Source organism: Dermacentor silvarum, chromosome 3 (genome assembly GCF_013339745.2).
Source record: "Dermacentor silvarum isolate Dsil-2018 chromosome 3, BIME_Dsil_1.4, whole genome shotgun sequence".
Lineage (NCBI taxonomy): Eukaryota > Metazoa > Arthropoda > Arachnida > Ixodida > Ixodidae > Dermacentor > Dermacentor silvarum.
Window position 1 is genome coordinate 178,842,814 of NC_051156.1, and position 14,929 is coordinate 178,857,742.

Sequence of the window (14,929 nt, forward strand, 5' to 3'; positions counted from 1 at the left end):
GGACGGCAGTAGTAACGCTAGTAGCAGCATCTTGTGACGCTTTGTCCAACCACAACGCGTGAAAAACTTTTTTTTGCGTGGGTCTTCTCGTCGAAACAAAATGAAAAGACCGATCGCACGTTGCCGATTAGGTCGCTGCCAACGTTTTACACCAGCAGGCCAGAATAATGTGGTTGGTGAATACAATAGTAGCTGTGTCCTCTCATGTTAATTTGTGCGCCACTAGATAGCGCCACCATGCAACGCGGCCGCTGGCGCAAACGTCTCCGGTAACCCGCTATTCCGTAAACTACAGTACGTTTACGGACAAACTAATGCCTCTCTAGTGTGTGTGTATGTGCGTGGATTGATGGCCCTTCCTTCTCTTCTCCTGCGCAGAGCACGATCAAGAGCAGGGAGCCGGAGACGCGGCCGTCGTCTCCTGAGCCCCTGCTCAACTCCAAGATCAACTGCAACGACAAGCACCCGCCGGCCTCCTCGCCCACGCCCCCGAGGACCAAGACCAAGCCTGCCAGGACGAGCCTAAACAAGGCGAGCGTCTCTCTGTTCATTTGTTTCACGCAGAAATTACTAGAGGGAAATCTGGCGTTAGCGTCGGTTCAAGTATAGCTGCTCAGCAAGCGCGAGAATTAGTACACGATTAGGCCAAACTTTGACTTTCTGGCCGTAAACGACTTTGTGGCCTTGCGAATTGAACATTTCAGCAATGTTTTTGAACAGTAATTCGCGTTACAAATGCAACAAGTTGCAATGTTTTTGCACAGCACACACAGACCACTTTCACGCGTTTAGAAGAATACGGCTGCTTGAAATTGGGGATATAAAGCGTAATAAATAGAAACTAAGAGAACTCCTCAAACCACAAGCACGAAGTGAAGATTAGACAGACTTATTACCCAGCATGGTATATTATTACCCATTGTATCAGAACCATCGCAGCGCCAGTTATTCCCTTTAGTAATTTTAGTACGAAGCTTTATTAATTGTGCGGTTTACACGGAATCGCCTGCGCGTGTGTGCCAAATGGCGCTTGACCCTAAGATCTTTTGGTCGACACTTGTTAGCAGCTCGCCTGAATGCTGCTTTCAGCACAATGCTCTCCGAAAGACCGTTGATCGTGGCGTGTTTCGTCCTTCGTTGGATTCTCTCGGACTCGGCATTGACCTTAGCAGAGTTTGTATTGAAATGTAGGAGTTTATCTGAACGAACTCAATTGAAGTTTATTGAGAGGCGGTATGAACACGGTAGAATGTCGGTGGAGGTTCCTTAAGGGCAAGTGACACGGCAGTCCTTCGATTATAGTGACGTTTGCGCTAACTCAGCGAATGACCCACACATTGCTATTTTGATCGCCTCGCAATACTTGGGAGTAAAATAACTGAGTGGTATTATTTCAGTTTGAATTCATGGACATATAGCAGTGCTTTGGCCTTTGAACACGTTTTATGTCTGTGATCTTTGGACGTGCTATATGTGGTTTCGTTTGAGAGGCAATGAAGAATGAATTTACATACTACAATTTTAGTGGCATGTATAGTTTCGCTGGGCTTGAGATCTCGTCCGTGGTGGTATTCATCCCGTGCGAGTTGAACGCGTCTAGAGGGCACGTTGATAGATAGCCGGCGTGAATGTTGAGTTTTGTTATGCTTGGCGTTCCTTCTGGACAAAAGGAGCTTCGCCGGCGGGGGTGAAGCTATGTAATGCTATGGTATGTTTGAAGGTTTGACGTCAGAGGCGGAGTCCGGTCGGGTGGTGCGGCACCAGGGGCGGGACTTTGCGAACAGTGCGACAATTCCAATTGACCGAGAGAAGGACAGAGAATTCCCTCGTCGAGCGAAACAGGGAGATTAACTTCTTAAAAGGGGAGCTTGGGTGTTGTGTGTAAGGTGCTGAAACATGTATGGAGCCTTTGGTTGCGAACCTAAAATGTAAATTTGTACACAATCTTGTACATAAACTTTATCATCATTCGGACGTCGCTCGGGACTTATCTTTCGCCCGACACCTGGCACGGCACCAGCCAAGGAACCTTGGAGGCCGCGCAGACCCCCAACTTCACAGCCGTCTGCAGGGACAGCAATTCCTAAGGCGCATGACGAGATCTGTTGTTGCGCCTGCCGCTCAACTGTTTCTTTTGCCACTTTACAAACGTTATCAGTCTGGCGTGCTTCTCTTTGGCCTACGACTGAAATTACGGCAACGTTAATTGTTTGGTGAAGCAATCCCGTTGTACAAAGGTATGATAACCGTCCACTTCCTTAAGTTAAGGAGTCCCTATGTGTCCCCCTTTTAACGGCAGGATGCGCAAGGGGTCACGTTGATAGCGGGACCACAGTCGCATCAACCGTACAGCTTGCACGAGTTGACAAACTTCCATGGCTCCGTAGATGACGTGAATAGTCTCGTGCAGTTATCACATTTGCAGTAGCGAGCCACCACCATGCAGTGCAATTACGTTACGTAGAAATTACGTTATGGTTACGTGAGTCAGTAGTCCGCTGTTTTTGCATTCGTGATTCAAAATCTCTTACTCAGGACGTTTACTTTAAACTTTCAGATTAAGTGGTTTCGGACAGGATGTCTACAACATTGGCCCTTTGGGAAGAAAATGTGAATACAAAACCAGAATAAGAACGAGGTAACTGTGAAAGCCCTAGGCCAGAATAAATTGCTAGTCTATGTTGTATACGGCCGTGCTGCGTTCAAAAGGAACGCCGAAAACAGCTGTCGTGTGCCCCCCTTCTCCCCGCGCTATTCACGCCTGTTTTCAGTCGCGATAAATGTATCATAAGCAAAGCCGGCCGCAAGCACAAAGTACTGCAAACACCGGTCGCCTTGGTGTACTCTCCGCAAGCACGATAGCTACAGAGCGATCACTTATCGCGCTCATTCGCCGTCCTTGCTCCACCACCCATTAGCATTCGGAAGTCATCGCGGCGATCAATTCTCGGCTCGCCCCAATAGCCCGCTCCTCCGCTGTAGCCCCCAGTCGATGTTAGTAATCTTCGCAGGCGTTGACGCGTTCAATGCTAGCCGCTCGCGCTGATTCTGCGTCGGCCCGTAACGTTAGTTTCGCGTGCGTAATTGCATTTTGCTGCCCCGACACGACCGGCAGAGCTACTACGGTTGGACGCCGTGCAGTTACATGCTTTCGCCAGGAGCAGTTGTGAGTCTCCCCGATCGCTGAACGGCCGGGGCCTCGGGCTCATCTTAACGATGTGCGCGCGCAAAAGAACACACATTAAGCTGCCTAATGCGGGGAGGAGAGCGCGCAACAAACCCCCTCTGTCGTCCCCCCCCCCCCCTCCCTCCTTGCCACTTCATTTGAAGAACCGCACTGAAACAGACCTAAGCAAACATTTTCCCCGTTGCAGCAGTAGGGGTGAGCAACGAATCTGTGCCCGCCTCGCGTGCTAGCTCCCCTCCATCTCCCCCTCTTTTCTCTGCGCCGCTCGTGCTTGCAGAAAAGTTGGGCAGCGAGAGGGCGAGCCCTCATTAGAAGCTCCTCGGGCAAAGGTACACCGGCAGCAGCTGCTGTCCGGAGAGAGAATTAGCGGCGATTCGGCGCTTGCGTTGAGTGCGTTTGCGGGATCCTCGGCGTGGTTCGCTCGCGCTCTTCGTGCGAGAGAGCCGCTCCCTCCGGCGGGAGTAGGAGCCACTAAGAGCGTGGACCCGCTGTTCGGGAGCTGAGCTGAGCTATAGCTGAGCGGCGCTGGCGCCTCGCGTTCTCGTGCGGTTGTGGGGAAATGGGGAGGGAGAAAGCCAGCGAGAGATTGAAGGGGGAGAGAAGGGAATTGAGAGAGAGAGGAGGAGCGGACAGACGGGTGATAGCGTTGTTTCTGCCCGCGGAGTCCATCTCTCGGGGAAAAGCGCGAGGAGGTTGTGGATGGCCGTGATGGTTCCTTGTTTCGGGAAGAAGATGGTGGGGGAAAACTCGAGGGGGAGGCCGGAGGGATGCGTGTCAGATCGATGCTGCCGGCTTTGTCCGGAGGAATCTGCCCCATCTGCCGGCAGAGTCGGCAAGCTCGTTGTCCTCGATCGACGCTGCGTGTACGAGAGAGCGGCCTTCTGTCGCCCCTCTTCAGCTAGCGCGTGCGTGCGTGCGCCAGTATTGTCTCTATGTCTCCACGCCCACACGACCCCTTTTGTTCATCTCGTGCGTAACCGAAACAACGCCGTCCTCCTCTCGTTCTCGCTCGGCTGCGGCTGCCGTTCGCTCGTAGGTATAGCGCGTTTCGCTTTGACGTTCGTTCCGAGCCATTGTTATCGCTCCGAGCCCGGTGGTTTGTTGCGCATAGTTGCTGGGTGTCATTATTTCATGGATAAGCTAGCTATGATCTGTGGCGTGGGAAAAAAAAAATATAACCGAGAGAAGCCCGGCGGCCCGAAGAGGCGCGCCGCGAAGAGAGCGGGCGGAGTTCTCTGCTTCCCGGCCTGTTGCTGCTGCTGTTGCTACTACTACTGCGGTTTGTCTGTCTCTCGTTGGCGGTGTGGAAACAAGCTTCTTCCTGGATTGCCTTGGGCTTCTCGTTTACGCATGCAAGACGCGCGCGCGGGCAACTGAGAACGCCGCACGTTCCCATCACCTTTCCAAATTTTTAAGTGCTTCCCGCCCGAGTGGTCGTACCCAGTTTGTTTTTCTTTCTTTTCTTTTCTTTCCCCCCCCCCCCCCCTTTTTTTTTTTTTGTCTGGTCTCCGTGCGCTTTTTCCCGGCCAGGGTTTTGTTTCCCTTTCCTGTGGAGCTCTTCTGATTTTTTTTTTTTTTTTTTGTTCAGTGTTTCTGGTTTGCCGGGCCTTATTATGACATAGTGGTCGGTGCACGTTATCGCTGCTGCGATTCAGTTCGTGCGCCAAAGTGATGGAGCAGCCATCACCCCAGCTGCAGCAACGAATCGATGCAAAGCACTGCACTAAAGAGCGGAGGATGGTCGGTTGCGTGTGTGAAGGCTATTAGCCCTTCGTTTTCTTCCTCTTCACCCGCATACCCGCCCGTCGTCTTCCGATGGAAGGCATTGATTGTCGTTCCTGTCCGCGGCGCTCTTCGCGACCGGAGCACTGTTTTTTATGGAGCCCGCGCTCGATCAGCGGTGACTCTGATGGATGCCCGCCTTCTTCTTTTTTTTTTTTTTTTCTGCGATCCGAGCTGCAGTCGATTGAAATATGGCGCTGCTCTTCGTCCCTTCGAGCGTCGGGGCCTGAACGTCTTAGCGAGTGGCTGACACAGCTTGCTTCGCGCAGGTTAACTATATGAAGGCCTTTTCCTCCGTCAACGCGTTGTCTCACGTTGTCCTTTCGTTTCTTTGAACTGTTTGCTTGCTGAGCCACGGCGCGTATACATTCTCTTGCAGTGACGGAGGGGGTACATTTCTTTCACCGATCCTCGATGGAGATGTAAGACATCTTCGTCCCATGCCGAATGGCGCGTGTTCATTTATGTTATCGCCTTAACGGCTACATTAATGAAGCGAGCCTGCGCCTGTTTCCTCCGTTCAAGGACGAAACATGTGGCTTCTGCATTGTGAGTAGGGATCACCCTGTATTCGCAGAAGGTCGTTGTACTCATTACTCCAAAGAATATCTTATGAGCGCGTATTGCTGTTGCAATGTGGCGTTGTTATATTGACGTAACGCTCCGAAAACATTGAGCAGGAAAACTTTGAACTTTTAGCAAGTTTGACTTGCCTCTTCATACCAGGAGTGACGTAGAAAAACAAAAATTCAGTTTGCACCGAGGTTGTGGACTCTCCCTAGCGAACCTCATTTTGGGCGACTACAGCTCTCTCCTTTCATCTAGTTGGTTCGGCGTTCAGGGCACTCGCGTCCGTTCCGCCAGCTTCCGCCGTGGCCCGGAAGCGCGCCGCGGTTCCTTCCGTCTCGGTGGCGTGCCGTTGCGCGTAGGCAGGCGTGGAAAACCGGGCGGTGTCGCGGCGCCGGTTTATTTTGCGAGCCTCCGTATACGCTTCCCCGTCTCCCTTCCGTTCTCGCCGGCGACGTTCTTCGCGCTCCTCGTCGACGCGTCTAGGAATTCGCGGCCGCCGCGCGCCTGCACGGCGGCTGCGGCGGTTTTGTGGCGCGTGCCGTTGCCTCCTTTTTCACCGTCACCTCGGACGCCGCTCGTGCTAGTCGACAACGTTGCCACTACTGCCTGCGCTCACCCCTCCCCTCCATCTCCGTTTTGTCTCCCCCTTAGTTTTCTCTCACCCATCCCCCATCTCGCTCTCTCCTGCAGGCGCCGGCTAATTTGGTCCCTGGAACCGTTAAACGGGGTGGCCTGGCACTCGTCAGCGTTTGTCCGCGGGCGCCTGGCTCGTGAAAGCCGCGGGGAAGCGCCGCGCTTTTATACTGGGCGTCAAGTTGTAGTCCGTTTAGCGGGACACGGGAGCAGCAGCAGCAACGAAAGTCACGCGTCTGATGCTTTCTCGGTGGCGCGTGCTTTGACGTCGCGTTTACTGTCCTGTCGAGCGTGTCGTTGCTTACGCTGTCCACCGCATGTGTTTGGAGCCCGTCGCGTTCGTGCAGTCGGCCGTTGAAGTTTACGGGACAAGCGGATTCCAAGACAAGTGTGCATTTCTGCGCTGTTAAGCAGAAAATTTCGCTTTTATGTTTATAATTCCATGGATCAGTGTGTATGTCTTAAAAGTTTGAAACTTTGAATTCGAGGACGTGCGCCCAGGCATCTGGGAATTCTGCTTTTTTCGCAAACATTTATGGTCCACTGTTCATGCAGTACTGGTACAGTACTAGGGTGCTATTCTAGACGTCAAATTTCGCCCTATTGTTGAATTCGCCATCTCATCAGCTCTGATTGATCCAGAGGGCTGCTACGGCCTCTCTGATTGGTCCGAAACGCTGTTATTACAGAATCAGACAGTATAGCGGAATCAGATGATGTCCTGAATAGTACCCCCCGGAGACTTGCGTACGCGAGCAGCTGCCCCGATGGCGCCATCTTGTGACGGGGAGCTTAGCTGAGGAGCGCGCGCGCAGATGCGCAGACACAGTTATCGCGATGACTGAGCAACTATTGCAATGACTATTACTATGTTCTAGTTAGCTGCTAACTTGACGCATCGGCACCATCATTATCATTAGTGTATTGTGGCTGTACTTCTTTGACGACAACGTTCACCGATTAACGCAACCAGATGTTACACCAGTCCCTGGATTCCTGGTTTTGCAGCTTTTGCAAAGCAGCTGCGTGATTCTAATTTCGATGGGAAATGTGCTTTTGTAAATGCTGAAGTGTTTGTTTCTTTTTTTTTTAAAGGAAATTGCGCCCTTCACTGGTATCAAATAAAAGCTACTGCGATGTTAAGGACGCATTTAGAATTAGGGGAAGTGAGGGGCTTGACCTTTTGCCAGGAAACGTTCAGGTGGCCTACAAACGCCGGTGCAAAAGAAAACTTGGCCGGGGAACCGGTGGGGACGTGTGTCTGGCGTGACAGCTTATGTGGAAGGCTTGTTCAACGTGAGGTGCTAGGTGCCACGTTGTCTTATGAAAAGCAACTTGGTAAGCGGATCTAAAGGGGGAGTTGTAACAGGGTATCAGAATACAGAATCTTCTGAGAGCTCGCCGACTGGGAGCGTACGTATACTATAGTGTTTCTCGCCGCACAGCCCTGCTAATGACGGTCGTATAGCGTTCAAAGGTGGAAGCAACCTGCAGATTCCTAGTACAATCTGTTTGCATCACCGTCGCAATTCTCGAAGGAGCGCAAATTCATGACGCGAGGTGGTCCGAGGGCCGCGCGTAAGTGGGAGGCAAGGAAAAGTGCACCGTCAGTTACGTAAGCGCGTATGGGAAACGCGCTTAACGGCCGCGGAAGGGGCTCCAAGTTCATTATCTCGGAACGGGGCTTGTTTTACTGTCTCCTAGAGCTCGCTCGTTTGTTTTCTCTCGATTCGTTTCTTTGTTGCCTGCTTACTTTCCTCTTGTAATTCACGCTTCACGCCCCGTTTCCGCCTGGCGATGCTCTCACTAGCCTGCTGCGAGTCGTAACGCGAAGACGGCGGGTGGTTCCCACACAGAAGGAGCATTCACTTTAATGACGCTAGGAGTGATTACAACGAACGGGGGCGTTCCGCGGCACGGGATGCGTAATGCTCGAGGCGGTTCTTTCGCGTGCTCTTTAGAGTTAGTTGCTCACTTTCTTTCGGAGAGCCGTTTGTTTTTGGGGGAACGCAGTTATGCGGTTGCTACAAAGCTGTTTCGTTTACACGGCCGCAAAACCGTGTTACTTCCATACGCGTGGGATTTGCGCACGCGGATGAGTGTATATTAATATGCCTTTTTCTTGGGTCGCATTTTCGAGACTGAGTAGAAGGGCGGCCCAAAACGCTCCTCAAGTTGCAAGTTTTAATGGGACGGACTGCGCGGAACAGTTGAGTACTTTGCGCGGTGCTGCAAAAATTTCTCATGTAACAACTTCTCTCCTTCGCCCTCCGTCTTAGTTCACCCATCTGCTTCCCGTTCTTGTCCTCCTGTAGCATGCTATCTGTCACTTTGGTCGACGCCTCCCCTGTTTACCACAGCGCAGTCTTTCTGTGTGCTGTTAAAAGGAAACTGTAGCAGAATGTAGCGGTTCAGAAATAACTAAAATTACCCCTTTGAAAGCACACTGTTAATATAGAGGGTGTCTCGGGAGTTAAATCCCACTGAGAGGTATGCCTGTCCGTGTGAGTATCTTGAATTAATTTTTGGACGAATATGAGTTGCGAAAAAAGTAATGTAACTTTACGTGACCCGTGACATGGGTTGTGGGTTAGTGCTAAGTACATTGGGCTTCCGAGCCAGACGGCCGTGAGCTCACGGGTATGGTTCACGCTGCGCGCCAACAGGTGGGATGAGAACCATCTGACGAATCGACAATCTTTTACATATAGGGTATCCCAGCTAATGTTTAGTGAAGCTGGCCAACGAAAGCACACGCGGTCGTCACACCTCTGATAACCGAACAGCGTTCTTATAATTGCATCTCGCGCCGTGGTTTTAAATAGTCTTTTTCAGCGGATTGGTTAACGTTAGCTGGGACACACGGTAGACGTCTTAATGTTCTTCTCGTGTTTTCTACAAACCATTAGCACGTCTTTCTTTCCATCCCTTCTGTCATAACCCGGTTAATTTCGTCTTTAAGAGTACGACATTCTAACTTTGTGTTACGCCAAGACAGAGACATGAGGTGGCAAAAACAAACGTAAGGATTCCCAGCGCCGTCTCCCAGCGTGCTTTTCCAACTCCAAAAAATTTCCGGACAGAAACCAGCGCCAGCGCCGCTGCTGTCGCTTCGATGTTTCGGTTTCGCAACGCGCCCGCCCCGTTTGCACCGTCGTGCACGGAGCGGCGCCAGCGTCGCATCTGAGAGTTCCCGTCCTGTGGCGGCGCATCGCGGTCGATCGGCGAACCACGCGCTGTCGCGCCGGGTTCTCGTTCCGAGCCAGGGCGCAGCAGCAGCTCGCGGCTGGGCCGTCTTGCAGCAGACGCGGCGCGCCTTCCCCGGACTAGGCCTTTTTCCACTCCCGCATTCGTCGCAGTCGTCGTGGTCTTCGTGGCGAAGCCGTCCTCCTTCGTGGTGTGTCTTCTCTGCAGTGTTCTCTCCGTACACGGATTACCACTGACTGCGGGGCGCGTTACGTGCGGGCGGCCGCCGCTGCCGCAACTTCGCCCGCCGTGTGTCGTGCGTGGGTTCCTGTGATCGTTGCGTATACGCGCCTCTGTGCCCTCTCTGGAGCGTTTGTGTTTCGGGAGAGGGCAACGAACGAGTGCGTGCGTGCGGGTGTGTGCTTCCCGCCGAGACGTGAGAGGCCATCATCCTTCCCTCCCCGCCTCCCTCCTCGCTGCGTAGAAAAAGAAAAGAAGAGGCAGACGATGCGGATGTAGGAATTGGGCGGCGAGCCAGCCAGCCCTTGTGGATTATTGATCACGCCCGGCGCTGCCGCGCTCGTCGGTGGCCGCCAACGGGTGAGTTGTGCGGGCCGCCGCCGCAGCCACTGCTGCTGCTGCTGCTTCTTCATCGGGCGAGGGACGACCCGTGTCGGCTCGTGCGATGGATGGGTTTGGGAAAGAGCCACTGGGCCGCGTGTTTGCTTGCCTGCCCCGACGGGGCTCGATTATCGAGCAGGCTGCGACCGCTATGACGGTTTCCCGCGGCCGTCCTGGTTAAACGAGCCGGAATGCGCTGAAAGCGTTGGCGTTGAAGTCTAGAACCCTCGGAAGGAGTGACGCATTCGCACGTCACGATAGAAGCTAGATCGAGTGGTTGCCGCGGAGTCACTTTTCTAGCGCTGCTTATAGTCGCAATATCCTTCGCAGGTCTAGTGTTCACGTGGCCTTTTGTCCGGCTTGTACGCCTTGTAAGCTAACTACCGCCAGAATGTTTCCTGAAAGCGCTTTCTCTGAAGAGTCGGTGCACTCATGATGGCTGTTACATATAATAAGTAAGAGTCGAGTACCAGCTATTCAGTTTCCATCCGAAGGACACTCGAACTTTCCTGAACTAGCATAAATTGTTGGCCCTCGATATGATTGTGTGACTGTACTTTCAGACTTCGCATTATGTACCCATATGCGCTGTCAGTGAGCTCACATCTTCACCGTATAATCGATACGCAAATGTTCTCTTTCCAACCTTCGTGTTCCTGCTCTGCTAGGGCTGCTGGTCAACAAAACGCCGCGCTTAGTGTATCCACAGGCATCACTATGAAAACAAAATCCGTGGCCCCGACGCAAGCGTTACGGCGTGATAGCTTTATCGAGGCTTATCTTCCTAAGCTTATTAAAGCTTTCCAAAAGGCAGCTATCGCTTGGTATGAAGAGCGCAAACAAACAGGGACGAAGAAAAGGAGACACAAGGACGAGCGCTTTTCTAAATAACAATCATTTGGTACAACAACCAGAAAGCCTTCCTTGTCTGCTTGAACCACACGCAGATTGTTCTCAACCAAATACTTAGCAGTCCTATCAACATTAGGTCTGGATCTATCGCTTACCGAAGCCTTGGCCACCACGTCCACACATTCCACCACACATCGTTCTTTTTCTTTCTCTGGTACACTCCTGGCAATGTCCCTTGTAAGTGCTAATCTGTCGACGATGCCGATCCTTGGCTCCGCCCCCCAGTATTAGCACGACTACCGTGCTAATACTAGGGGGCGCAACGATGGAAGAACGACATCAAGAGGTACTCAAGCTGGGGCCAAAGTTCTGCGTGGAGCCAAGGATCGGCATCGTCGACAGATTAGCACTTACAAGGGACATTGCCAGGAGTGTACCAGAGAAAGAAAAAGAACGATGTGTGGTGGAATGTGTGGACGTGGTGGCCAAGGCTTCGGTAAGCGATAGATCCAGACCTAATGTTGATAGGACTGCTAAGTATTTGGTTGAGAACAATCTGCGTGTGGTTCAAGCAGACAAGGAAGGCTTTCTGGTTGTTGTACCAAATGATTGTTATTTAGAAAAGCGCTCGTCCTTGTGTCTCCTTTTCTTCGTCCCTGTTTGTTTGCGCACAAAAATTTAAGAAAATGAATCTGTTCCAACTAGGCCGACTCGCAGTTATGCTTAAGAAGAGTGCAAAGCTGAGTTCAGGGAACGCATTCTCGATCACTTTCGGCGATACTATCACCTTCGCGTGACGTAGTGCTCAACCAGCCAATAAGCGAGCACTGAAAGCAATGTCGCCGACAGAGGTTGTCCGATAATATGTCTCCATATAACCAGTCGGTGACGGAGCGTGAAACCGAGCTATCCGTACTCTTTAGAACGTACGAACGCCAATGCGCGCGGGCTGAGGACCGCATTGACAGATGAGTGTGCTGTGGTTTCAACTCGTGAGTGTTTGTTCACTGCACTGACGGCTCCACGACTACCGTGCAAGCAGAAGAAGTCTTCCACTTGCGCCACGCGCGCCCCAGCTGTCAGGCAGCCGTGCGAAACCGGAGTCTGGTGGTGTATGTATACATAACGCTTGTTATAAGTGCTTGCTCACTTTACGGCCAGCGGCACCACTAACGGTGTGTCGTCCTGTCCCCGTTGGCATGACCGCTCTCTATAGAGGACGCGGTCCACAGCCAGGCTTAGCGCCTCCCACGCAGTAGTAGCTCTCGTGTCGCCAGTCCATCACCGGCACTGCGACAGCTGTCACGGGGGGGACGCAACTCGAAATGCTCGCCGAGTGCCGCGAACGATGCCAGCTCGGCCTTTGCACGGCCCTGACTCAGAGAGTGCTCCAGCTATTTGGCACGAGGCGCACGGCCAGTCTAAACTCGTACGTGACGCATGTATGTCTTGTTGCAAGATTAGCAGTCATGCAGCTGGCAGCCTCATCTTCTTAAGTTTCCGCGCTTCTGCCCAGATGCGTTTCCTTTACGCTGTGGTTGACAAAGGTGTCGTTGTCTCGTGCACTTCCGGAGTTAATGGGGGAAGGAGGGGACATGCGCTGCGGTTGGAACGGGTAATGAGACGCGGTGTAAAAGATGAACGCACGCTTTGCAATCTAAACTAAGCGCAAACGGAATTTGCGTCCGGCCGAATGGCGACGGAACGCGGTCTTTCCATAGCTTCATTGTTCCATCAGAGCCTGCGCAGTATCTGATTCTCTACAAAACGTCAGGAGCAGACGACACGAACACTTGTGTTGTCTGCTCTTTTGTCATCCACGCGTATTTCTTTCGCGCTGTACAAATTACCATAAACACCGGGGTTAGCATAGTCTTTCTGCGGCTAACTTATTCGCAGTGACACTGGTCTTGCCGAGGCTGTATAAATATTTAGTGCGTGGACATGTGTACTACGTATGCATGGTTGATTTCTTGTGTCGACCTTTTTATCTGGTGTACGTTACACCATGTGTATGGCCAAGCAAACACCTCAAGCATCCACTTAAAAAGGACACTAAAGCGAGACACCAAATCAGTATTTAGACTGATAAAGTACTCTTTTAACACTCTATTTCCGTTACTTTCGCAGTAATAGGATGGTTTCTATAGGCGATAAAATGGAGACCAAGCTTCCATTTCTTGAAATTCGCGCCGAAACGCCGTCGCCGGGACGTCAGTGTGACGGCACGGATTTGGAAGTATGCTGTCGTATTCGGGCAGTTGTGGCCCCGAAGAAGTTCTCGAAAATTTCCAAGTTCAGTGTTTGGTTCGTTTAGGCTACAATGTAGTCTGTTTTTTTTTACCGATAAATAATTCGCTAGGCTCAAGCAGACGTTGTCGATATCTGTGACGTCAAGGGTCGCTGGTGCGGGAACTTCGTGGGCGGCGTCGCTATACCTGTCTTTCGTTTCCGCGTCTTTTTTGCCTTACCGAGCCTCTTCGTACGCCAAGACGGTCCCTTCTGCTTAATTAATTTATATCACTGTATACATGATAATCATCACGCAGCGCCTGGGGTGGCATATCAGGCGAACAGCCAGGCTAACATCTCAAGCGTATCATTAAATCAGCTCTCTCTCTCTCTCTGGAGCTTCATGCAATCTTCAGTCGCTTTGGTCGCAAAGTCGCCTTTCGGTTACGCATGTTTGCTCTCTCTCTCTCTCTCTCTCTCTCTCTCTCTCACTGCATCTCGCGAGACAGTTCACGGAGCGGCAGTGACCCACCTGCGTATATAAAACACACTTCCGTTCGGGACGCGCGCTTTTTTTTTTCTCCGCAGTCGGCTGTGCTTCAGCGCGTCCGCAGCCTCTCTTTCGTCTTCGTTCTCCCGGCGACGTTGACGCGCGAGCGTGCGTGTGTGTGTACCGCACGCGCGAATGGGTTTGTCGCGCTTTGTTGCGCGTCGCCGGGTTTCCGTTGGGTTGCATGCCGCGGGCTCCATAGCGTGACGACGCCGCCGCCACGGGGCGCAGGTGTCACGGCGTCGCGCCGCGTTGCGTGCGCATGCGTGCGCGGCTTGTTTGCGATCACGTCGCGTTGCTTAGGGCGGTCGAGCAAGTCTTGCGGTTCACTCTGGTCTTAACTATATTGTGAGTACACCGCACGTGCGCATTGTCCGTTTACACCTCGCCAGTGACGTTGTGGTTGGTGGCGCGCGAGCTGGACATTTGAAACCTCCGGCCACCCGCCGTAATGGCTTTGGCATTGCGATACTAAGCCCGAGGGGTCATGGGATCGAAACCCGGTAGCTATGGCCGCATTTGGATGGGGTGTGCAATGAGAAAACGCCCGTGCATAGCAGTGCAATGGGTGCACCTTAAAGAAATCCAGGTAGTCGAAATTACAGCGAAACATGGAAGTAGTGGAATATAATATTTGTTTAAAAAGTTGAAATGACGTCACCTCCCGAAAGTCGCCATTTGGATGTAAGCATGTTTAGTACGTAGGCCTTTTGTGTTTTGTAGTGGCGCCCGAGACACGAACGTCTATAATATATTCACGATACTTAGTGTCGGGAGCTGAGGTCCGACCTTTGCGCGACATTTTAAGCGGAAGGTCGCTCACTGCCTGCTGCCGCTTGTAAATTGCGGTCAAATTAGCATTTGCGTGCGAAAGACGCACGGAGCGCGTCAGGCGTCAGTATGCAAATCAATCCCGTGCTCGACGGCGACACTATATAGAAATGCTGCCTTCGTTTTCTCTCTCGATCTCTATCTGGATGCTGCGGATGGTTCATTGTAATAGCGTTCGCTTTTCCCAACATTGTTCTGCATTCATTTGGTACCATGACAACTGCCCTCTATGAATTAAGGAGGAGGAGAGAAATGAAAGCCTCTGACAACAACACTGACAACGTAGGAGCCTTCGGCAGGTGGGGCCCTTCCCTTTAAATAATTTGTATGCTGAAGAGGTCTGTTCACTTTTGGGAATAGGTTTATCATTTGTTTTTAAATCATGGCCTCAAACAATTACTCTCCCCTCGGAGTTATAGCCCTGTGTATTATAGCAAAACGGGCGTTCGAATTCTTTAATCTGTACCTCCAGTGAAGCGTTTTAA

General features: G+C 52.0%; 1 protein-coding gene across 6 annotated transcripts in view; it reads left to right on the forward strand.

Moving 5' to 3' along the window:
* The first annotated feature begins 334 nt into the window (after window positions 1-334).
* Window positions 335-14,929, forward strand: part of LOC119445053 (autism susceptibility gene 2 protein homolog) — a 194,628-nt gene continuing 180,033 nt past the window's right edge. For 5 of the 6 annotated variants that reach the window (XM_049663947.1, XM_049663949.1, XM_049663951.1 and 2 more), the window contains exon 1: window positions 9,467-9,958. The gene's annotated coding sequence lies outside the window, so the exon portion shown is untranslated. Of the gene's footprint in view, window positions 532-9,466; window positions 9,959-14,929 lie in introns of those variants that run through there. The other variant, XM_049663952.1, reaches the window with a different exon arrangement.